Genomic DNA, 26524 nt, shown 5'->3' with positions numbered 1-26524 from the left:
CCAAAGTAGCTTTCCAAAACCTATGCACTTTCAGATCATATAATATTGCAAGTGATGGACAAGAATGTCTGGAAGAAATAGAGAGTTTGGGAAAGGTTCAAGAGTCAGTAATTTTATTCAGTGACCTTAATTTTTACTACCCAGAGTCAAGTGTAAGACGCAGTACTTCCCCAAAGGTGGAATTTTTATTTCTATATATAGAAATGGAACTCGTCAGATCTGGCTGACAAGTTCAAGGTAAACATTGAGTTTGAGCTAGAGGAATTTGTAGCAACACTGAGTCTAAATTAATCAGAAAATCTGGGGACTTCAGAGAGCTACAGAGACCTACAACTTATTTTTCTATATTGATCACAAACCACAAAACAGAAAGTGAACTGATGTACCGACTCTGGACATCAGCATCTCTTTGCAAAGGGAAAGAATTATTAGAATCTCATCCTGATAAATTATGAGCTTAACAGTGTAGTTAATGATAAAGTCATATCCATGGGGCATCATACCAAGAAGATGCACTGATTAGTGTGGAATATCCCTCAGCAACCTCAAGTAGCCCATTTCTATTTTGGGGGCTTTTTTTGTTGGGTTGGTTTTTTTTTTTTGGGGGGGGGGACGGGGGGGCGCAGTTTGGTGGTTTGGGTTTGTTGGTTTGTTTGGTTGGTTTTTGTTGGGTTTTTTTGGGGGGGACGGGGGGAATCCATTCTTGTTTCCCCCAAAATGAAATTACTAGCTATGAAAATTACCCAGTAAACTTTGTTTCACTGAGGACTGCCCACATGGTGGACTGTTACCTGTCACATCAGTGAATTAAGCCCCTGCCTACTCGAAGGCTGGAAGGAACCAGTGCCATGCCATGCTACATTGTAGCTTTGCATGGTAACTATACACTTTCCCATGCTTAGAAATAAACATAATTAAAAAACACTACAATAATAGGCTTTTGAAAACCCAAAAGAAATACAACAAAACCACTATAAAAGTATTACATTTGCACATAATTTATGAAGCTAGTCTTTCTCTAATATTAGGTAATCTCAAGACTTTGCTTCAATAGCAAGATAGCCCAGTTCACTTGGATCTGTCTCTGTTGAGATGAATCCAACTCAAAAGTGCTAAAGGTGTATCCAACAGCAGAGCTGGCCACAAAATTTTTATTTTATTTTTTCTTTTAAAAAAAAATAATCAAACATATCTTATTTGTTCCATTGACGGAGACATGGTGCCAGCTCAAGATGAGAGCTCAGAGGGGTTTCTGTCATTTGAAGGAAATAGTTAATTCCACTGACATCATCCAACAGGCAAATCTAGACAGTACAGTATCTGAGTAATTTAACATTATGAGATTGGAAAGGCTTTGAAAAAACAAAATGCAGAATAAATACTGAATATTTCAGAAGTGTGCTGCCAGTGCTGGCTCTGTAAGAAATGCAAGCGCATCTAATACACCTTGAAGACTGTAAATAAGTAAGAATTGACCGCTTAAAAGCTAAAGAAGCCTGACAAAGAATAGAGTTAAACCTGCTAAGCAATACCATGGTGTGTTCCAAAGAGAAGTTTAAAATGGTGCTCCAAGGAAAAATCGTGGTGGTTCTGACTCCTTTGGGGTCTCATTAGATCTTTGTTCCACAGCTGCATGGTAGCACCACTCATTAGGAAGCTGCCTTTGCAGGTAGCACTTGTGAGGCTGCCTGTGGCTCTTCCTCAGCCTTCCGATCCCTGCAGGGATATCAACAATAGACAAATCATCCTGATGAAGTTGGACTGTAAGTGCAAAAAGGAGGAAGGAAGTTTGAGAGAAACTTCACCATTACCAAGCGCTAAGTAGGATTAAAGTCACCTCCGGTGTGTCATTAGCAGAGACTTAGTTAAAAGTGTCATTTTAAACAAAATTAATTTACAGAAGTTTAAAGGAGAAGAACCAGCAACGGTTCTGTGGAGAGTTTTATAACAGCTTCTCTTGTCTCACTGCATTTATTCACTCTTTCAGCCACAGTCCCCTGCTTTACCTGCCCACCCATCCTTTGCACTTGATCTAAATCTCTCCAGTACACGGACCACACAGGTGGTTCTGGTTTACAGAGCCTCTTCCCTAGCCCTGTACTGACTTTAGTCCCTCCTTCTCCCACGGGAGAAAGAGCATTTATAGCAATTGAATGCCCACTCTCCCTGGATACTAATCTTTCTACAGACAGTGTCACAGAGCATCTCTGCTTTATACCTCTTATTTGGCATGACATTAAGGTCCTCTCTGAATATACCAACAGGTTTCCTGAACTCTGTATCTGCAGTTCTTCCGTTTAAGAGCTATAACTACTAAATAAAGCTGTAACTCAGCTGTACCTCTTTTACCACAAGGAGTTATTCCATATCAACAGAAGCAGTGAAGTCGCAAAAAGGAAATAATTAAGGAATGCCATCTATCTTAAAGTCCTCGGGAATCCTACATTAAGACCACCAACTTCCACAACTCTGGGCATGAAGCTGTGCACCAACAATCGGAGAGCCTCTGTACATCTAGCCAGATGTCTTTGCTTTGCACCAGCTGCAGAGCAACCCACCTCTATCAATTCTGGGACACCCATGAGAAAAATTCACACAAGAACGAGCTTTGCGCTCTTCCCCAAATTTACAGGGGAATGTTGATCAGAATCTATTTAACTCTCTCAGTTTAATCAACTACATGATACAGTTTAAAATTATTAAGTCTTTTAAGCGATAACATCTCCATATCCACATACCTGGAAGACCTACTCTGAACACAGTGAATAAAGTTTGATGATACATTTAGTTACTGTGGTTAAAAACTAAATCGTGTCTTTTTTTGGTGTTGGTACAGTGAAGGTGTTACACTGATAGAATAGGTTAATTTCTCAAATTCAAAACATAGATATTAAGTGAAAACAGTTATATTGCTCTCTTTTACATTACTTCAGGAACATGAACCTTGGTGAGACAAAGCAGATTAGCGCAAAAGTTCACTCTTGAGACCTTAAGACTTATATTGATACTGTTTGGTTTTTTCTGTCCAACCAGTCATGGCCAGTTGATATCGGAAACAAAGACATTTTATTTCCATATTTTGCAAAGTTTTAGCTACGGAAGTTGCTAGTATTAGAGAAAAAACAAACGACCACACAAGACCTCTACTCACAAACAAAACAGAATTAAGACACCTATTAGGCAAAACACCGGCTGTGACAGAATTAACTGCACATGCACCAGTCAAGACATTTGATCTCAAATGGTGAGAGCTCGGTCCCGAAATGGATGCAAGAGCGGGTTCTGTCCTTGCTGCTGAGGGATGGCTCTCGAGCCCCGAGGAGCAGAGTTGCAGATTTCCTGCAGTGTTCAGCTGCATCAGGACCGCATCCCACCCAGTTACTATCAAGTTCAAGTCCAGTTTCCAAGTAAAATCTTATCTTCGGTGCCAAAATTATACTTCCAGGTCATACACGAGGAAAGGGCATTTTTACAGCATACCAAAATGTTCAGGCTGCAGCTTCTTGGTAAAAATTCTTTACCTATAGTAATCAGGATCTTGTCTACTTAGCACAAAGAAAAGTTTGAAATCCCCTACAAGCGTTATTAAAATTTAAATATATGTATTTATACTCAGTCATTGCTGAAAGCTAACTTCTGCTACTTTAAATACCTCGATTTACTGCCATTATACAGCTACATTCCTCTATACTTCAGTGGATTATTAAACACCTACCCAACCTCTGCTATACAGCACCCGTGCAACAGCCTCTTGCACTTCAACACCCTATGATTAACATACTGTAATGTTAAAATTGCAATACATCCTTGATGACATGACCTGCACTCTATTAAATCCTCCTTTCTTGGATCACCAATATTTCAAACCAATAACCAACTTAAAAAGCTTAATTCCCCCCCGAATTGTGTCCTGTCACAAATAAAGTATTTCCTCTGTTATTTTCAGGCCACTGTTGCTACAATTTGTATGCCTGAGGCTTTCCTCCTGTAACTTACCAATTTCAGACACCCTTCTGATAACATGTATGGGTCATCACCTTCAACTGGGTGCTCCAAGACAGGTACTTCCAAAGGTCAGAAATTCTTTGAACCCAGATGACAAGATGTCACAAATCTCTTCAAAATAATCCAAAGCTCTAGAATTATGATAAATAAACCAAAGCTATTGGAAAAACACAAATACGAAGTTGGATCTTGTGTAGCTGCCATGGGGGGAAGGGGAGGCCCTGTATATCCCATTTCTATTTCCATAACTCAGATGACTACGATGCCTGCATTTGCATTACCAGCTCTCCAGGGCTGCCAGGGTACTTGCTGACCATTAGCACAGTGAGCCTTGGGATGGCACAAGGTGTTGCTGATGGGCCAATACTTAGCCTCGGAAAATAAGACTGACCTTTGGAAGTCTTTCCTCATTCCCACTAAGTAGCTTTTGTATTAACATACAGAGAGCGATCTCTGGTGAGGTACAAATAATACAGTACTTCTTTCAAAACACCTTTGGTTCTATCTCTCACAAACCATAATTTTGAAAGTTTCTTTTATCCTGCATGGTTGCCCACATACAGCTCATCGCTTCCCACTGCACACATCATTTCATTTTGATATTCCTTGGACAGAACAAAGTTCATCTGTACATCCCACTTTGTCCCAGCTGGTGTTAACATCCACCTCCCACAGGGCACGGCCTCACCTGGCCGGGGAGCCCCGCGAATGCTGTAGGTAACCCTCGGAGCCAGGTCAGCAAACCCTGCTCAGCAATCTGTCACTACTTCCCTCTTCACCAAAATTTTAAAGATTGCTGAATTTACAAAAATCCTCTTAGAATCATAGAATCATTAAGGTTGGAAAAGACCTCTAGGATCATCAAGTCCAGCGGTCAACCCAACACTACCATGTCTCCTAAACCATGCCCTGAAGTGCCACGTCTACACGTCTTCTAAATCCCTCCAGGGACGGCGACTCCCCCACCTCTCTGGGCAGCCTGTGTGAATGCCTGACCACTCTTCCAGTAAAGACATTTTCCCTAATATCCAGTCTAAACCTCCCCTGGTGCAACTTAAGGCCGTTTCTTCTCATCCTGTCACTGGTGACTTGGGAGAAGAGACCAACCCCCCCCTCACTACAGACTCCTTTCAAAGTAGTTGTAGAGAGGCCACAGTAGTACCACTTAGTTCAAATACTATTTTTTTTTTTTTAAGCAGAATGGGCTACTCTCCTTCATATTTCTCCCACACAGAAGTACAGTATCTACATAAAATCAGTGTATAAGACAAGCAAGACTCATCCTACCATTAAGATGGGCTTCAAATCCCAGAAACTGGAATTCACACCGTTCCATCTAGAGAGCAAAGAAATGCTACAGGCTGTCTTCAAGCACTTGCAAAACCAACCAAACAAAATCCTAACGCAAACCCCAATAATTTCTTAGCCCTCCCACCCCCAAAGATTAAAAGATGAAGCAGAAAAACAAAAGGCCTAACCATAGACAGACCATTAAATTCCACCAGAGGAAACAGCAACGCAGTCAATCTGCTTTAGAAGCATTGAGAATATATTACCCTGTCAGGGCACTGCAACTCAAAAACATACAAAACTCAACACAGAAATACTCTCAACACCACACTGCACCAAAATTTACATGCATATGACCCTGTGGTCAACTAACTTTTCCCCGAGAATGAAGTTACTCTGATTTACAAAGTTCCCCGTAACAAATATCGCCGCTTTCGGTCCAGGAAATACTCAAAATATACACTCTGGCCTCTCTGGTCTCTCTCACTACAAGAGACCATACAGAAACTCAGTGCTGCTATCCCATTAAACTTCTCCCTTAAACTGAGATTTTAAACTGCAACATATGAGGAAAAATCATTCTGTGTCTAATAACCTCATAGCTAACAAATTAAAACGTCAGTACACCGTGGGCTTGAAAAGACTTAAAAGCTCTTGTAGGTTAAACAGTAAAACGTGTTGCTAGCTGTGTATAAGTATCCACACATTTTTACAGCTAGCTATATATAAAATTATTTATGTAACAATCTAATAATGCATACTAAACAATTGCAGGAAAATCCCTTCCTTCTCTCCCTCTTTCCTCCTTCCAAAAGTCTCATTAATGCTCAAGTACCTACAAGAAAAATTATTCAATTTTAATGGCATTTGTGTCATTTGCATAACTCGATACAAGCAAGAAATCCTCAATGCATGACCACCTCTTCAGTTACTTAGAACACCCAACCAAAACTTAAAGCCTGACCAGTGTATTGCATTAATCAGGCATTTTCCAGAAAGCAACAGTTACTTCTCTGTTTCCAGTGGAAAAGGGGAAGAAAAAAAAAAAATTCTAACAGAGATTTGAGGATGAGAGCCTCGGGGTGCCTGGGCTTCCCCTGCACCTCTCCAGTCTGGATGTCACTGTGGCCCTTGGCGCTTCCCACAAAGGTCTGGACTCAGCTTTGCTTTTAAATAGAAAAAAAAGTCTTCAAGATTTCTTCCTTTAGGAATCTTTAATAATACATTTTAATGCAGACTTTTCTGACCAACTTACTCGGAGAGAGAAAGGACATCCTTTACCACATTACATTTCAGAGGTCTGATGGCCAGGTTTTCTGCCTGTTTTTAACTACTATTTCATCTTTTTATATAACTTAACAGGGAGTCATTACAAAGGATAGTACAACCAAAACACAAACAAAAAACTGTACGGCATGACTCTAAGGTAGATGATTGTCCCCTACATGGGTTCTCTGGCACTTCTATAGAGTACCACAGAGCTGTGAATTTAATATTTTCCTATTACACTACACAATTGCTTCTTCTTGACCAATACCAAGGAGAGAAGCTCCCTAGACCAAAACTGACATAAAATGGATGCAAACTTTTTGGAGAGACACATAGTGCCACTTAGGCGGTGATGGAGAGTTTCTCTTCTTTCCGTAAGCCGCACACAGGTTTCTTTTTTTCTCCCTCCGAGCAGAAGCAAGCCAAGAGGAAGAGATGACCTACAGGCAAGCTGACTTAAGGCAGACCCCACGGGCTTGTTTTCTGCCTCACAGTCAAATAAGCAGAGGAAGAAGCCTGCAGGTGAACACAGAGGATCCTTTGCTGTTTCTTCCTTAGCTGTTAGACATCTGCAGTTTTTGCTACAGTAGGCAAGGGCGAGGTGTCATACACATCACTGAACTAGCAGTACAGCCTTGTTTTTAAGGTCAGCACACATCTCCGAGTACAACAGGCTTTAAACCAATACACATGGGCTGGATAGGTTTTATTGAAAACTCAACTCAGTGCTAGGACATGGAGCAGTTTGGGTGGGCAAGCCAACAGCAACAGGCTTCTCTGGAGAGCCTTCTGCTCTGAAGCTCAACACATCCATCCAGCTGCCTCCAGCGATGGAGAAGCTAAGCCTAACGCTGGGCCATGCACAACGCCCTACGTCAAGGCAACTGCTCACAGGGAATAGTCCTCACCTCAGTCTTACAGAGCTGAAAATAACAGACAAAAACAGCACTGAGAGAACGCGCTATTGCAGTCCCAAGCCGAGACCTCCCAGACCCAGTGAGCTGAAGGACCAGCCCCATTTCCCCATATGCTCCAGCCACAACACTTTTTAACAGCCTGACAGCTGACACACAACGGGCAATGAGATGTATTGTCTCTGTTTAATTGTAAAAGAGAATTTAAATTCCCAGCAAGAAAGATACCAAGAGGGCAAAACGGCTTAAATGCTTCAAGTATGTAAGTAAACGAGGGGAAAAAGAAGGTTAAAAAAAAAAAGTCACGTCACATGTCTTACCAGCCTTTCCTTATTCTTTTAAAACATCTATAGCCTAGGAATGGAGGAGCTAGATAGAAGAATTCAGTTTTCGCAAGGAACTGAGCTTCAGGAGATAGGGCCGCAGGTAGCCTTAATCTATCCCGTCTGTGATTATCTCACTCAAAGTCACATGCCAGAAAATAATCCCCTGCAGCATAGAGCACTGATGTGAAAGTAAAGAAAAAGCACAAAGTCACAGCTGAATGGTTATAGCTGAACCCCTTTCAGTACTTTTTTCCCCTTCCCCTTATTTGAGACCAAGGCAGCTAAATCTGCATTGATGTCTATGAAGTTTCACTTTAAAAGTTATTCAGCCCAAGAGACTTTCCTCTCTTATGAATAGAAATAAAATGCTCAAATATTTTATGCAAAGATTTTTTTTAAAAAAGGAACTGAGATATTGCCTGAAAACCTGAATACTGCATTTCAGCCAAATTTCAAACTAGTAGCAAAGACATTAACCCCGAAGTGAGCTTATAACAGAAAAAACACTTAAACCTGAACTAGCAGGCAGAATACTACCCATTGGAGAATATGATAAAACCATTACAGATGTTCAGTTGATTAGCATGGCTGATTAGCTTGCTCATGACAGTGCACTCTTAATAGAGTCAAACCATTTTGTGGTTACTATTAAGACCAGAGTATGGTATTTCTTTAAATTATTATTTTTATTTTACTAGAACACTGCCCCACCTCTCCCCACTCCTCAGTTTCTCCCTGTTTTGCCCTATGTACCCACGCTCCCCATGAAACGAATTCCAGCTTTAGAGACACACTCGCTTCATTAACCCACCACTGTAAGAGGACAATACCCATGCCACTATGATGGAAAGTAAAGGGAAAGAAAGAGAAAACATGATAAACAATGAAATGACCGCAAGGAATCTCAGTTTTGCGTAATTTAGAGATTAGTTATTATCTGGGTATCCTTGTTACCCACGGTTCCAGGGAGGAAACCGAGTCTCAGCATAAAATTGTAAGTTGAAGGAAGCAGAATATTAGAGGTTAAATTTCAGCTATGTTTTATTCCATTGATACTAAGAAGAATGTCAGCATCTATCCCAAGATTAATGCATGCAACCACAACTGATCCATGACCACAGAAAGCAGAAAAGAAAGTAGGCTTGTTAGCCAAACAACTGTGAAAAAGCTCTTTTATCCTTCCCACCTAACGAGGCCCCGCTTTCAAGTAAAAAAAAAAAAACCAAACCTCAACAAAAAGCAGCGTTTAAATTACTTAGCAAGATCTCTTTAAATATCAGTACGAGGTTAGATGTGATAAAGACTACATTGGCTTTGCCAGATAATTTTGACAGCTTTGGTTTAGGAAAAAAAAAAAACAAACCACAAACCCAGACAAAACTGGAAGGAGCAGAGAGCTACACCGAGGTAACATTCAGTGGCAATGAACCTAAGAAGATCTAAAGTACTGAAAAATCCATTTCTTGACTTCGGAACTAAACTCAAATTAGCAAAACTCTGTCTGACAGAAGTCTGAAACCCATGGAAGGAAAAGATGATGCGGAGGGAGGTTAATTGGCTTGCAAAGCATTACGAGTACCTTGACACTAAATGCCCTGGCAGGAGAAGAGACCTGCAGAAGAGTCAGAGAGCGTGCATGCAGTCGGCACCAGGGAGGGGGGGGTGCAGAAACAAGACCAAATTTAATTTTTGAGGTTCAGTAATTTCATATAATAATAATATTGTTCTGAAATAATTCATGGCGCCAAAGCAAGTTTGAAATACAGCTTCAGAAAGCCTACACTTGGGGCTTTGCTAACCAAAAAGCTCCACTTCCCAAATACCCCCTGACCTTTTTTTCAGAGAAGAAAAATTCTTTTCCCCTGTGGCTAACAGGAAAGTAGCAACAAGCTCCAAACCCCAGAAGATGCTGGTTTTGGTTTGGATCTCCAAGGTTCACTTCATGTCTTTATACACCTGGCGTTGCTCTCACTATTAATCGTGTTCTGCAGACCAGGAGAAAGTGCTTTTCCAGAAATGACCTCAAACTAAATTTGTAATTCTTTAAGAACCAATAAACCCACTGAACCAGGAAGCTCAGCCCTTCTGCAGCGGGCTACAAGCAGCCAAGCTGCTTTACTCCCCTCAGCAAGGTTCACTACCGCCTTTTATTTAAAGCACTGAGTGGAAACTGTTCATGTAGTTTAACAACGTACCTGTGTTTTGAGCCACGAAAGGAAAGAAGAGGCCAGAAGACAACAGAAATCCTTTATGGACAGCTGCACAACTTCAATCTGTCACCAAAATCCTGTTTTCCAGCACTACAGCCAAAGGAGCAAAGGCTGCCGGGCAGCCCTACCTAATACTTTTTTTCCTAATGCTCTAAGACCTAGGGGAACATCCCTCAGCACTTTCCAAGTGTTCCTACAGAAATCAAGATATTCTGCATTATGTTTTTCTGGAGTTACCCTCACCAAGAAGAAAGATCCTCTATGAAGAACAGGTAAATGTATGTCTCAACACATTATTAGATGGCTTACTCTTCCTCACAGGGATAAGTTATTCTAAGTTGAATATGAAATTTGAATACTCAGATCTATGACATATGGCATGAAAGACACTGCAATTACTAAAATATTTGGGACACCTCTGCATCCTTCACTGTACAGGAAAGAGAAGGTGAAAATTGGAACTTATGCTGAAACAGAGCCTTAAAGAACATATTACGCCTGACTAAGTGGTATTAAAGCAAGAACACGAAGCATAAACTCATCTGTGAAAACCTTGGACAAGAGTACTTGAATCTGTACCTACAATGCATGAGTTTTTAAGTCAGAAAAAGTAATTTTAAGTCTTCAAAGGCTTTTGGAGCCTTTTTTAACAAACGAGACCATTAAATTCACCTGACCACACACAATTAATCCAGGAAGCAGGATTTTTCAAAGCCCAATATTAAAGGGGGCCTTTCAAGACTTCTTTCACATTCCAATAACGTTAATTGGATCTGCATATATTTGACATGGTGGAGAGGAAGAATACCATAATAGAACTTTGTCAACTGATGATAAAGCCTTGCTGGGACTTTGTTTCTAGAAGTATCAGCTTCTTTTAGTTAAAAAAAGTCCTAAGGTCTGTAAAACATATCCCAGAGAAACAAGGAAGGGTTGTATTTTTTACAAGTCCTCCACACAGCGCAGAGAAAACTTGTGGAATTTATCAGAATAATACATCACTCAGGACTCAGGAGGATTTGCAAAGGAACCATATAAATAACACAAATAACAAGCATTCCCAGAATTATAGTTGTCTGCATTTGTAAAATAAACAAGGGCTGGAGCCAGCACTGCAGGACATGGCTGTGGCTGCCAGAGGCAGAGGGAAGAAGCAGCTCTGCGGAGCAGCTGCGCTAGAGACACAGGCTTGTGTGCCTTCGGGCTCGTCACACCATCCTCCGGGTACCTGGGGTTGGCTTGGAACATCCACCCAAATATTGAGCGTGACTTTGCATAACTCAGGTTTTGATAGAAATGCCTTTTGCCATCACTTACGGAGATGACTGGGAAAAAAATTGTTATTTCTGTTGCCAAAGCAAAACCTGACCTGGTAAGGGACAAAAAGAGGAAGGAAAATACACTAGCACCTTTCTACCCCCAGGTCGTAAAAGTAACACAGCATATTTCGGTAACTCCATTACGGGTTAAACTTAACTATGTGAAGTGTAAATGTGTGTTGCATCACTGCAACATTAACATTTCTTTTGAGCAAACAAAAAAAAAATCAAAAAATCAGCTCTGCTGCAATGTCTGCATCTCACACAACTTCTTTTCACATGTACCATTTATTTAGTTCCCAGGAAGTATAGGGATAAATTAATCTGCAAATGATACGTTCATCACCACCTTAATTAGGCCTATTGGACAAGCCACTGAGTCCTTCAGAAATATAAAATGTGGATCCTTACAAATTTACAATTTGAGGAAATTTAAATTAGAATTGCAGACAGTTAACTGTCTGCGGTGCTTATTCCCCAGACTGATGCTCTTTAAATTTTTCTGAAAATATGGTAGAAAGACTGATTCTTCCCTCCCTGCTGCAGGGAACCAAGGGCTGGGAGAGGATTCCCCTTGCTACAGTATTGTAAAGGGTCATAAGGATACAGGAGATTATTTTCTTCTGCTTATTTTGCTAAGATACCTGCAGAGAAAAAAACCCCATGGTTTTTCCCTTCCAGATGAGGCTGTATGCATCAACTACATAGTCCGTGTCTGGTTTTCTTTAAAAACGTCACTGTAGACTTATCTGCTGGGAAAAGAGCATCCTTGGACACAAAAGGGAAAGTACGTCTTGCACGTAATTCTTTTCACACTGTAGTGTAAAAAGCTCAGGGAACAGCTGGAAACTCCTGCCACAACAGTATCTGATGTTCCCAGAAAGGCAGGGGACGCCTGACGAGGAGTTAAGATCAAGCGATGCAGACCAGAACTCAGGCCTTCTCTGCATTAAGCGATCGAGAGTCCACCTCAGAACAAAGGCAGACTGGAGGAAACTTCAGGTTTAATCTTGCCAAACCTTACTACTGCTTTCTATCAGTTTCACACATTTTACTGATTTTATTTATTTTAAATCACAACTATGTGAAAGGTCTGGGAGTTTTCTGTTCTTTCAGGATAACATACAGGCACAAGCAGTTAACTACGCAAGTTACCAAAATCTGTAACATTAGGATGTTCAGATGCTGGGGGAAGAAGTTTTATGTTAAAATAGCTCAAAAGCAGGAAGCATGAGGTGGTAGAGCTTTGCAACTTCCTTAAGCTGCTTAGCTTCAGATAAGGAGCTTATGCAACTTTCTTAACTCTGGAGTACATTCAGCAAGTTGATATCAAAACAGTTCTCAAGTTAAGTTACACTTGGGACAGATGCCTCGAGTACCGCCATTCTGCTCCCTCACCAACGAAAGAAGCCAAAAAATAACAAAGGCAAGCACTCACCCCCTACAAAACCACCCGCCCACTAAAAGCTAGGTACACTTTAGTAGAGGAGGTAAGTGCCATACTTACTTGCCTTGATGTTTCCCTTGCATGACATGGGCCATCTGCATAGTAAGCCCTGCTTCTGACCTTTGGCAGCATGAGCAAGAGATTGTAGTCAGGATCCACTTAGAAACCATGAAACAAAGAAGCTGCTTTGAGTCATCTGGAAATACTTGTAGAAACGAGCATAAATACTGCAGTTATTCTAGTCAGAAAAACAGGCCTAACGGTAATTTGTTAGGATTTTTCTTCTGAAAATAAGCCAACCACCCCCAATGGATCTAGCCAAGACTACTCTTCAGACAGAGTAGGAACAAGGTCAAAAGCCTGAAGTCTTACAACCAGACTTGATTAAGTTGCATCAAAGCTGGGACTTGGATAATGAACATGAAAAGGACACTTTGCTCCTCTTGGAAGTTGTTGAAGAAAACATGGAAAAAGCTAAGAAGTCCATGATCCTTTTCCAAACCCCAGTGCCTTATGGAGAGACACCAAGTGCCACCATCACCACTTCCAGAGGAAACACAACAGCAGTGTCAAACACCAGCTGAGGGTACAGCACCCACCACGGCAGACACACAGCGGCCAGTTCTCGGAGAGGCTGGGACCACTTACCTCTCCAACCAGGGGCTCCTGGGGGCTGTGCTTTTGAAGAGGATTCTGTGTTTCTTGATGAAGATTCACTTATTTCAACTGCGTTGTAGAAGGACAGATCTGCAGAAGGGCTTTCTGGTCTACAAGCATACCTGATGAAACACTGGAGCTTTCTAGTATCTGGATTTTGGCGGGCGAACTGGTTACAGGGCAGGGGAGAACTTACTACAAAACCAAATGCCAAGCAAAACCCACAACCTTTTGTTATTCTCCAAAGCAGAACAAGGGAGGCAACCCTACTTGTTCTTCATGTAAGTCACAGAAGAATGGCACGATTAGACATAACACCTCTTCTGTTTGCATTTTAAGGTTATCAAGGAAAAAGGATGCTCATATAGTCTAAGCTACAGCTTTTAAAGCATTAGAAAAATAGCTCTTTACCAGAGCCATAGGGATTTTTATTTTCTTTAGCAATATAATAGTAAAGATGGTCAATGTGAGATGCAAAAATCCAATAGTTACAACAATTATAGTGAGAAATTGATAAACTGCAAGATCTATAAACAGATTAAGCTAAACATAAAAGGGAAACTACCGTATATATGCAACTACTTCAGTAACTGCATTTGATTCCACAAATCGTTTGGCAGTTCTCTGTAAGGCTTCATCGCTTTTCCCACCGTAATTTAAACAGAAGTTTTATAAGAGGAAAGATACGAAACAAGCAACAAGAGGAATAGCGCTATGTGAGAAGGCAGATCCTCAAAAGAGGGAGAAGACAACGCAAATAACTCTGGTTTACATAAATTTAGCTACTTCTGGGACAAAAGCTAACTCTTGCTTAGTCAAGAGTAGAAAATAGACAAACAAGTGAGTGTCCAAGATGGGAGAAGTGTTACACATGAGCAGCTGCTGCTTTTTAGCTTGTCAAGAAGAAAAAGACATTTCAGTGCCCTTCCATTGCAGCTGGGCAATGACGGCAGCAGAGCTCATCAGGGCTGTGTACAGGGGCACTGGGCTCCATGGCTTCTGCAGGCTCCAGCGCTGGTCTGAGCACAGGCCCAGGTAAACTCACCCAACCCAAACCCATCAGAAGAAAAAGAGTTTCCATCATTAATTTAGCCAGCTACCTTCTACCAGTTCTAACAGGGAGCCATTTGGTCCAGTAAACCTATGTATATCTTTCTGTACGAATGACAAGATCTTTAGTCTACAACACCACATGTATACTGCACATTTTACACCAGAGAAAATACGAAGAGAGGCTTTTCATACACCACTGATGATGTGCACACAAACCTAACGAGTACCTAGAACACCGCTGTAGAATCAATAAATCTTTATCCGGAGGAGGTGCACGTTGCTAAAAATGTGCTCTTAAATGCTCGAACAGATGCTAGGGACTGCACTGTTGAAGACCTCACATGAAGGACTGCACAACTTAGGAACTCGAGTTCTGGTTCTCCCCCAGAAGACATCATCGCTTTGGAATATGAGGGTTCAGTTACGCAGATGCTTTTTCAGCAGCAATGCTGATTTAGCCTGTACCCTTGCCTACTTAGTCACTCCTTCGGTGATGCCAGCACAGCCATTTATCAGACATGCAATGAACAGTCGAACAGCTGATGCAGGCTAAATTAAGGGGTTAAGGGGATAGGTGACTTGATCCTCCGTATGTCTCCCATAACTCAAGGATTATAGCTCAGAAACAGCTAAATCACTTAGGTTTTTACTCATTATCCCAAAATCTTTCAAACCTAGAAGGGATTAAAATTTATTTAAATTATCTCTATTCTTAACCGGATTTCCTTCCTTCCCGGCTGCTAAATTAGTTTTGTTTAACTTTCTCTTCTGCAAGCTTTATCTTTGCTTTTTATCCTGTACACCAATGACTGCACATAACAGAGACTTAAGAACTTGTCTTCTGCACCGTTTAGAAGTGGCAAAAACTCCAAGACATGTAGCAATGCTTATATTCTATCACAACCCAGTATCAGCTAATGACTCCTGCAAGGTTTTAGGTAAAACTCATTTCTATTGTAAACTCTTCCCCCTCCCCTTTTTACTACGGCAGCATCATCTGCGACCTCCTGACCTCAGCAGCTTGCTTTGGAATGTAATGGAAAAAGAGGTACGAAAAATCCTAAAGATAAAACGTGAGAGCTAGAAACTGTTACATTAAAAAAACCCAGTATACCACATGGCTAATAAACATAAAACCTCTCCCTGTTAAAGTTGTTTTACTTTGGTTTAAATCAGGTTACAGAACAGATAAGACAAAGAAATCAATTAACTTAAGTGAAGAATCAAACGCTTCTCCATTTTAATGTTCTCAGGCTTCATAAAAAAAAATAAAAAAGAAAGAAAAATCCCAGAAGATGGTTCAGCAGAGAGGCTCAGCATCATGTCGTACCTCTCCCTTGGAGAAGACCCAAGAGCCTCCCTGGCCACCCTCCTCAGCTCCTCCTTCACCTGTAGGGAAGCACGGATGTCCTGCCAGGTGACAGGACACATCTGGCCAGAGGATACGAGGCTCTTGGGAAAGAGGGTAGAAGAGAGTCAGAACTAAAACTGAAGTGTTGCCGCGCTCCCTGTCCTACCTACAGACACCAACTCAATCACAAGACTAATCAGCAAACTATTTTCCCCCCGTGTTGCCCTAGGAGGCAGGACGGGTGACAAGTTGCAGTGAGGCTCAAGAATTTACAGCACCCCGACTACACCACTGACCATCAGCACCCTCCTTCCCCTCTGCAGCGATGAAACAATGACCCAAAGAGCTCTTTGCAAAGTTTTTGTGAGCTACGTGCCAGTTCTTTTACAAAGAAGGGTTAAAAATTCAGAGTCATCATTGTAGATCTTAACGTGTTTCAAGTAATCTGCCATTAGCTGCATTACAGACCACAAGACAAACATTTACCCACCCTATTTAGCCGATCTGCACATTGCCAACATTTCTGCATATTTCAGTACTCAACATTTAAAGGGATTCTAAGCATTCAGTCCTTCATATTTGCTCATTTGCATTTAAGCATTCACTTCACCAGTAAGCACAGCGACCCAGATTTCTCCCCCATTTCTATTCACTAGCACTCACTCCCACTCCAGCAGTTACACTCAACTTAATATTCAGGATTTCATTTTTAAGGAATAGCAAATATTGCACCTATCACAGCCCAAACTTAGTAGGCAGTCATCCTCTCCATTCAACACACACACCTACCTGGGGAGCTGGACTGGGATACTTTGCAAATTGTCTCCCTGAAGATCCCAAAAATATCTGACTCATCACCTTTAACTTTTAGCATTTTTCCAACTACGTGAACTAAGAAGATGCTGGCCAGAAGAAAATGCAAGGAATGACACAATCAAGCACACAGATAATACTCTGTGTGACTTTTAGCAGAGCTTCAATAAGATCTCACCTTTTATCAATTGGTTATTCCACATATTAGTTCCTAAGGCAAGTATTTCTCCTCATGAATGGGAAAACAAGCATTAAAAAAATAAATCAAGTTAGGAGTCTCTCTTTTAACTTAGCTGTTGATTCCCTTTCCTCCACTGTTAGTTGATCAATTTAGGATTGACAGCCTTCAGTGGGGCTTCCACTACACTTTCTGGAGGTATTGCTCATTTGCCATTGATTTAAACCACTACATACATAGATCATAAGATCCGGACATAGGAAAGCATGTTTGGAAAAGATAATCTGATCTTAATATTCACTTACTGGTTTGATCTGTGGTCTTGGGGAAAGCTTCAACTCCCTGTATCTTATGGCTTCAGTTTCATTGGAAAGACAGTTACGTGCAAGCATTTAGAAACCCTGAATAAGTTACAACTATTACTCTTTACAAGCCATTTTTCTAACGGACAATTCAATTCACATATTTACTTGCACCCTCAAACAAAAGAGAGAAAAGTTACAAAACCTTTCCTTTCCACCCAAAGCAGATACTCATTTTCATACATTTATCTGCACAGTCAACAAAAAAAAACCCCACACTCGATGTATTCAGTCAACACAAGTAAAAATTAGGACAGATGGAAAGGAGAGTCGGAGCCAGCACTAGTGCATAACGAATGCCAATTCATGTACAAAAACATTAGGAGTTCTCCTAAAAAGCCAGATGCAGACCTGACTGGTCCAGCAGCCAGTACCAACGCTCAACACTAGGGTATACTTAACGGGCGTCTTTCAAAGGTGGCAAGGCTACTCTCTTCTTTTAGCTTCCATCAATCAGTGTTTAAATATATTCCCCTGTGAAACAGCACAAATGTTTTCAGTGCAAAGCTCGCCTTTTAATAACTCTAAGGCAATATAGTCTTAAATCCCAAGGTTAAAAGGAAACTTAACTCATGTCATTAACAGTTTCACTGCATGGACCAACAAAACGAACCTTAAATACAGTGCAGATCATTGTGACAGAGAAATGATTAGCATTTAATAAGTTCACACATTTTTCAGGGACAAGTATTTATAAAGATGTGCCTTTTAATTCAAAATGGAAACAACAGCCTACCAATTTTTCAGGCATATACTCTATTGTAAAGAAAAGAATGTTGAACAACCACAACAACAAGCCCCAAGCCATAAAAATTAAAAGGCTGATTCCAGCCTGAACTCAGCTTTGCTCCTTCCCTCCAGCCCCAGTTCCACAGCAAGCAGATTTGAGCACGTGGCTTGAAACAGGGCATCCCACCACCAGCCTTCACTGGAACAGCCTCCCGTCTGTGACCATGCCCTTGATCTGCCCTTCTCACCAGCCATGGTTGGCAGCATTTCTGGTTTCTCTGCAACTATCATCTCCTTGAGTATCCAAAGGGACCAAATTTTAGAGGAGCTGGAATGGAGAACAGTGGATGGAGGGACTTAATGGCCAAAGCATTGTTGCAACCAAGTCCTGTTCCACTGCCTCAGTAAACACTTATAGTTAGTATAACACTGACCTCTAACGAAGCTGTTTTAAGAAAGCCCTATTTTCTGCTAGGCAAGCAACAATAAGAAACTGCATAATGTGACTTAATTGCTTTATAGCAAGAAGTGATCCTATTATAGCCCTGAGATCCTGCCCCACATGTAGAAGCAAGGTTTCCTCCTGCCATCCCTGGTAAGCATCCACTCCAGGGCTTGAACTACACCACAGCCCAGAGAAATCCTCACCAGCTAACCATAAGCTTCCAAACAGAAACATATGCTCAAGAAGTCAACCCCTGCCAACAGGAGTTAGGGAAGATCCTTACTTAACACAGCTCTCTCCCATAACTGTGGCAATGCCAGGGGAAAAAAAAGGAAAGGAAAAAAAAAATTAACCCCTTCAAACCTCCAGTATTTCATTACTAGGCAATAATTGCCTATATGATCATCATCCTACACTACTCACACCATATTTATAAATCCTGCTGTTCCAAAGTTGTACATCAATTGCAGCATTTACAATTATTAAAAAGACACCCTCTGGTCTGTCTCATTGCAATGAACAATATGATTTTCTGCAAAAAAGTAATTTGCAGACAGAAAACTCAGAATAACCTGAAAGATTAAAGTATTTTTTCCTTAACACTTTTGAAGGACTGACTTCGTGTTCACCACTGCTTTCCAGTGTATGGATGCTCAGATTTGAAATACTAAAGGTGAGAACATAGTCTTCTACTGATCTTAATAATGGAAGGGAAAGACTCAAAGTGTACGCACATATGTGGCAGCATACATGCTAGCAGCTCTTGATCACTGTGCTAGGTTTCTTCCGAGCATTTGTTTTTAAAAAGCACAACAAACATTTTACTGTTATTATTTAATTATCCAGCAGCACATTCCCTGAGCATAACACACTTCAGGGGCAAAGAGGTACCGGTGGTCAAGCAGTGACCTAGCAGAAGTGTAATCAACCTTTATCTGCATTATAAATTACCCCAGTAAAACATACATGCACATACAGCCTTTTCTTTTTATTGTCATTTACAGCCTACATCAACATGCTTGGCTGAGACGTTAAATAACCCAGGACGCTGAAGAGAGCTTTCCTCCCACATACAACCTCAAGCTTTGCACACACAACAACCTGCACTACTCTTGCAGCAGCAAGCACCAAAAAGTTGCCGTTTAAGTAGTCATTACCGCAAACGCTGACTTTTTCGTCATGAGCTTCTGCTATTTAAACTGCACATGATTCTGCATATATATGTTCTACCAACACACAGTCCCACCACCCAGGTGATCCTGTAGGTGCAGGGCAGTAATACTCAAGCTTACCAAGGATTACCACCTGCTCCAGCACCTAATAAGCATGAAGCTCACCCTGACACTTGCACCCCTCTCAGCGATGGCACCAGTAAGTGGTTGGGTGGTAGCAAAGACAGACCTTGTTTTCATGGTTTTATAAACAGACTGCCCTCAGCCAGCAGGACAGACACACATCCAGGTGACTACAGTAAGTCTTAAGAAGCCAGGATGAAATCAAAACATTTTATTATATTCAGGAAGAATAAATGATGGTTTCTGCATCAACCATACAAGTCCCATTTCCCAGTTTCTCTATGTAAAATATCTCCACACTAATATGCCATTAAAATAGTATTTTTCATCTTGCACATTTTATTGGGAATGTTAAGAGACACTGACTTCCACAAATGGAGTGACTTTAAACGCAGAGATGCATGATTCTTCTGTAAATGAACTGTGAAAATCAGTATGCTTGCAAGCTAAACAAAATTTATCATTTACTGACCCGCTCTGGATTGGATTAGACAGGATTGCTCCTTATGTAGTCAAGTAGCGCAATACGCTGAAAATGATTGTCCTGACCTCAGTACAAGTAAAAGGGACGCTGGCCATGCTAAACATTAAGTCAGACTGTAGAAAACCAGTTGATTTTCCCCACCAATTTATTCCGAAGAGAGGTTTACAGCTACAAACAGCTGTAATTTATTATATTTTAAATTTCATAAAAGACCTAAATATGTTGAGCAGTAATGCTCTTCAGAATTGTCAAGGCCTACTGAACTGAAACACACTCCTCAAATGACAAACATGGCCCTGCAAATTCAGCAGAGCTAAAGAAATAGTATGGTATTGGTTTTTTTTTAATTGAGTTGGTACACAAAAAGGAGAACAGGGAGAAAGGCATGGTTTAAAACAATTATTGCAGGATAGCCCACTACTACTTGGATTAAAATGTAAATGGCAAAGTAATCTGGATTTAACCATAAATTTTCAATGAAGCTCAAACTACTATTTTAAAACTACAGTAAAATTCATGATTTCTCACTTCTCCATTATAATTGAATGTAGAAGGGTGTCTTTCCTCAACTCTACATCTCAAAACCAAAGAAACAATGGCGTATAGGAATAGATCTGTACTAATAGATACGAAACATGCCCATACCCGACGCCTCTGGTGCTTCTTGTGCTGCACCCACCAGACCTCACGAGAGCAGCACCGGTCTTGACGCCACAGCTTCCCTGGCACTGGGCTGCGCAGGGACTTACCATGGTAAAAGAATGCTTATTTAGTTTTATTCATTTAAACACAGTATGGAGGAACTAATTTGTAACAGCTGGACCAGTTTAATTGTTCTGGACTTTTGTTGCAAATAAGCTGCAACCAGAAAAGCAGAGACACCTGCCACCACCCGACACACACCTGGGTACTGAGGTGCAGCAGAGGAGTCTTGCTCCATCCTTAGCTGTCGCAATCCCAACGTATTAACCAGCACCCAGGCCCCCGGGATGACAGGGAGGTTGGTGGCACTGTCTTGTAAGTCAGACATCACTTGCACAAAGGTTTTTAAGCTGCTTCTTGCTCACACTTACTAACTCCTTGTCATCGTAATACATGTTTCCTCCTCAAACTGCCTGTCAGAAACTTAAATAATACACACTGTATTACAGAGACCCTCGTGCCTGCCCTCTGCTCATCGTGGCAGCGCACCAGGAGGAGCGAGCCTTCAAATGAACGCATATGCATTGTTGCTTCACCCACCTGCACACGTTACATCTGAAGTCACATGAACGTCGCACAGATCTGATGTTGAGAGCCCATTTTTGTAGGGGTTGGGGGGGTGGGGGGTTATGTGGTTCCTTGGCTTTTTGTTTGGGGGTTGACTGGGTCTGAGGTTTTGTTGGGTTTTTCCAGTCTTGGGTTTAGCAACTAGACTTACAGACACAAGAAATAAAGCACATAACAGCTCAGGAAAAAAAAAATAACAATTCAGCCAGCTGTTAAATTTAAAAGCATGCTCTTCGTAACTATAAATGTCAGCCTTGCTGTCTGGAATTAATCTCTGAGAACAACTTGCTTATTTCCAATATTTAAAGAAAAAAAAAAGTGTAACCTGTTGCTGTGAGAGTACCTCAGAGCAGACCAGTTGTGTTGCCCCAGCTGGCAACTCAGCCGCACACTACTGCTCACTCACTCCCCCACCAGTGGGATGGGGGAGAGAATCAGAAGGGTAAAAGTTTGGTGCACCTGAGTTTGGTGCATTGGTGTGGGCGTCTGCAGTATAACTCTCTCATGGAAAAAAAACTGAGGTTCATTCTTGTATTTTTCAGCACCCAATAATTGACTGATCAACAGGAACCTCCCAGACAAGCCTGGTCATCTCTGGTTTTCTCCTCCTATTATCTGAAGCACTTGCTCAAAAGCCCTTCACGGCCCATATTGCTGTCTCATTTTCTGGAGGCTCACCATATTGGTAGCTCTGCAGTATGTATTTTCAGCACTTCATGATTCACAGTCAAGCACTGCAAACACAAAGTTTCTCCTGTGTGCAATCAGTATTAACAGAATACTAAAAATACATGTCCTGGTTTCAAATACTGTCCCTTCTCACCAAGTTTCTCCAGGAGAGCACAAGCAGGCTGCAGATGTCATTGTTCAGGGCTGAGCACAGCTTCAGTAGCTCTGACTGCTGCTTCACCCAGCTGGAAATGCAGCAACTTGGCCAGTTAATTATTCTTCACATTGATAAACAGACCTATTTTTCAAGAGAAAAATACTTAAGAGTTATAGTTTGGGAAAAAAATCCCATATCAGCTACACAAAAATGAAAGTACCATTGATTTTAAGGAATAATATTATACTTTATTACATTTAGAAATGAAACTTTGGAGTATGAAACTACCTGCTCTTTCAAATAAAGCCAATGCTATATACATTATGAGCTGTATTTTAATTAATCTTTTCTCAGATCAAATTTCAATATGCATATTTTAGCCTGACACAGAAAAGACAAGCTGTCTGCATTATTTCACCAGGTGCCCACCACCTTCTCTCTTCATTCAATCAAGTATGAGACTGAAAATCCATAAGATCGTTTTGAACTCCTGCCACTTCCCTTCACTCTGTAGTAGCTCCTCTTTCCTTTGTATTAGCACACTAAAAAACCCCCAACAACCCATGTATAGTAAATTTAAGCCGACTGCAGTCAAAGCTTCCCCCCCGCATTTTTACTGTCCAAACAGTACCCTCTTAGATACACTTTCAATTTTAAAGGCCATCAACTTTGATCTGGTTTTCATCTATCTCAACGGACGCAAGAACAACGTGGCCTTTTCAGCACTGAATCCGTACCTGCAAACAGGAAAAGTACTTCTCAGTTTATGCAAGCCTGCAGCCTTTACCTAATCCTTTCCCCTGTCAAGGCACATTACAAGGTAACACTGATGATTCTTTAATTTTTTTTTTTTCCCCTCTAATGCATTTTCCTGCAGCACATGCTATAAAATGTGGATATTCAAGTCTACATTGAGAAGTTAGGGCTACGACTCTAAATAGCTTCACTAAATCAAAGGTGGAGATGTGACCATAAGAGAAGACTGCAGCTCTACCAACTTCATGTTCCTGCATTTTAATTGTTTTTAATTGGGATAATCACTGACTGATCTTCCCCTGGTTTGGCTAAAAGGGGCTGCCTCTGAAGGAAACAAGCTGTAGAGCTGCAAAACACACACCCCTCAAAAAACAGAAGAGAGCTGGGAAAGAACTTACTGTCACTGCAGGTATGTTTTGTTAAGGACAGCAACAACACAGCAACCATTTCAGAACATGAGCAGAGCAAGTCTTCTGCTCCTCCATTTCCAGAGACAGTTTCTGGGGCACATTCAGTTTTGAGGAATCAAAACAGTAAGTTTCTGAACTTCTTTAAACCAAAGTTCATTTCAAAGTATCTTGCTGCTTAACATTTAATCCATTTTGACATCACCCATGTATAACATGAGCTTAAGCAATGCATTCATCACAGAAGTCCCATGAATAAGTCATTTCCCATCACTTGTACCTTTAGTAGTGTCTGACTTCAATGCATGCGCGCATCTGAGGTGACTACCACCTCGTGTTCACTAGTTTCCAAATACGAACTAGAAGGTCACATATTTGATACCAGAACAAAACAGACCTAGCTGCCAAAGTCAGCACCAAGAAAGATGAAAATCAATACACACAAAAAGTAACTTTACAATAAACAGACTTGCCATTTTCCTTGCGTTTTCTACTAAATCAAGCCCCATCTTGTATTTCTCGAGTCATCCAAAGTCTACTTTGTACTCAGGAGGGATACTCACCACCAGCCATAGTCATTCCTCATCACTAACAACTTCTTCCCACTCTCCAGGCTTGCTGGCTTCTCACACAGCAGCACCACACCACTGTGCCTTTCGCTGTTTCAAAGGAGTGAAAAATCTTGTTTGCAAATTGCAGTTAATCTGCATCTTCTAGTATCAAAGTAAACCCTGACAATCACACTCATATAAAACCATTGGCTAATGTCACTTGTGAGAATTGGCCTCTTCCAGGAAGAGACATGAAAGGACTGAACCTCTTTGCAGAAATTTCCCATTACATTACCACACCAGCATAAAGATGCTGCACAAAGGCTCACGGTCTTTCATTTTCTCAAAAGAAAAAAAACAAAACCCAAACCATCCCCCCACACAAGTGGTTGGAAATGTTTATTTGCAGGGGGAAACTCCAATACAAACATAAAGAAAGAAACATGAAAACATGGCATCGCTACGTAGCTACAGTGACTTGCTCTCCAGGAATTTAAAGAACAAGTTGTTTTGGTAGGTCCGTAACTCACGCCTCCGTAAGTCCCCAAGCCCAGGGATTTGCAAAGTGTGCAGCCAAGTGGATACGTGCACAGATTTCTATGCAAGACCCTAACTAAGGTCACTGACATGAGAGCTGAGTGTCTGCCAGAGCTACAGGAGTTAGGTGCAGGGCCAGAGCTTGCCAGCACTCTGCAGCAGCTCTGAACCCTGCAAGCTTTCTCAAAAAATACAGTATTATTACTCCCCTTAACATAAAAGGTACCAAGGTGCAGATTAATTAGGCAGCCCCTACCTGATGTGCTATTCATTAAGCAGCCATCCGCAAAAACAACTTTGGAAAAATCCCGTAGCAAATGCCAGCGCCAACTTGCAGATCCTCCGCTCTGACAGCGCAGACCCGCGCGGCACCTGCTCCTGCTTCAGCACATGCACAGAACACCAACGCTCGCAGCTCAAAGCCAGTAGTTCATTTCCAGTGCAAGGCAACGCTAAGACTAATGCAGAGAAGTAAAAATACTATAAAGCCTGTAGGTGCCCTGAAGAGCAAGGGAAGCACCTGCCTGTGTAGCAGGGTAAAGAGCTCACAGCACAGGGAGGAATCGCAGGGCATCAACATGCCTTTAAATTGCAGCCCCAACATCAAGTCAGCAGCATTTTTAGTAAGGATTATACACATTCACTAAAATATTTTCCTCAAATGTTTTCACAAATTCATCTACCCAATTATTATGGAAACTCTCTTGCATAATAAACAACTTTCTGGAGTAATTCCAGATGGAGCAGCAATACACTTTCAACGCTTAGAAGTTAGTTCAGCATTTCCATTAATAATCTCAGTAATTTGCTCATAACTTCCCATGTACATTAAAAAAATGGTATCACTGAACAAACTTGGCATGCAGCTTAAGCTATAGTCAAGTTTCTCTTGCAAAATATCACAGTCATTAGTTTGGAGAGTTTGCTTGTCCTTCGTAAGGTCTTGATTTTTGTTTTCATAATTTTGCATTCATAATAAAAACAGTCGTCATTTCCTCTTTTGTAAAACAAGCACTTTGAGGACAGCTAAAAATCAGTATGCTAGTGATTTTGTGCATGTGTGTGTGTCAATGTCATCAGTAAGGTAATCACGACTAACCAGCTAGCACCCAAGGCTATGGCTGGATCATTTCCCATCAGAAATGGGCTGATCTCTCTCCGATGCGTACCACAAAACAGTGCTTGGATATAGGTTAGTCACAGCCAGGCACCATACTTAATTGGCAGCAAGGTCACATAGCCATACTGGGGACATCAGCAACTCATAAGGTAAGGTATGAAGCATAAATAAAAATCAAAGTTCTGAAAGAGAAGGCAAATCACTAAAGAACGAACACCAGAGCAGACAAAACCTGCAGAGAGGCTGCTGCAGAGAGCTACAGGAACAGAGGGCGAGCAGAGCCATGAGCTGTGCCAAGCCATGTTACTGCCGACTACACCGAGTGAGACCCCACTGAAACTTCGCATCTAGCTCAACCTTCCCTCCCTGCGTCTGATGGGAAAGTTCTGGTCTTGTCAGAATTCAGTGGAAACCGAACGGTCCCGAATGACGCACAGCAAGAGCAAAGCCATTATTCAAGAGGAATAAGAAAAAGCTTTTCAGAAAGCATCAACTGGAGTGGTGTGGGGTTTGTTTTTCTGTTTTTTTTAAAAGCCAACACGCTAGCATTCCTGCCGACATCAGAGAGGAGAAAAGCTCATTTAATCATGTTCTTGAATTTGAGGCAATTATTAGTACTTAATTAAAAGCAAAGCCAGAGAAGCGCAGCTTTAGAACTTGGCTAACTCCAGATTCACTTAAAACAAGGGGTAGGGAGCATGCAAACATTCAGATTTTCAGCAGTTTCCGAGCCAGGCCGAGCGGACAGACCCCAGCAGCGCCCAGCCGTGCAGAGGGGCTTCGGCACCCGGGGCTGCGGAGCGCCGGCAACCGACGAGGGGACGCGTTAGAAGGAGGCAAGTCGCGCCCGCAGGAGGGAGAGGTGCCTCGCTGAGGCAACGAGCAGAAATCAATCAGGCGGGCAGCAGCGC

The 26524-nt window shown here is 41.5% G+C and overlaps 1 protein-coding gene across 1 annotated transcript in view; it reads right to left on the bottom strand.

Annotated features, from left to right (window-relative positions):
- CNTN3 (contactin 3) overlaps nt 1-26524 on the bottom strand; it is a 114355-nt gene that overhangs the window by 87250 nt on the left and 581 nt on the right. The gene's annotated exons all lie outside the window — the stretch shown is intronic.

This window comes from Phalacrocorax aristotelis, chromosome 6 (genome assembly GCF_949628215.1).
Source record: "Phalacrocorax aristotelis chromosome 6, bGulAri2.1, whole genome shotgun sequence".
Lineage (NCBI taxonomy): Eukaryota > Metazoa > Chordata > Aves > Suliformes > Phalacrocoracidae > Phalacrocorax > Phalacrocorax aristotelis.
This window is presented reverse-complemented; position numbering and strand designations above follow the sequence as displayed.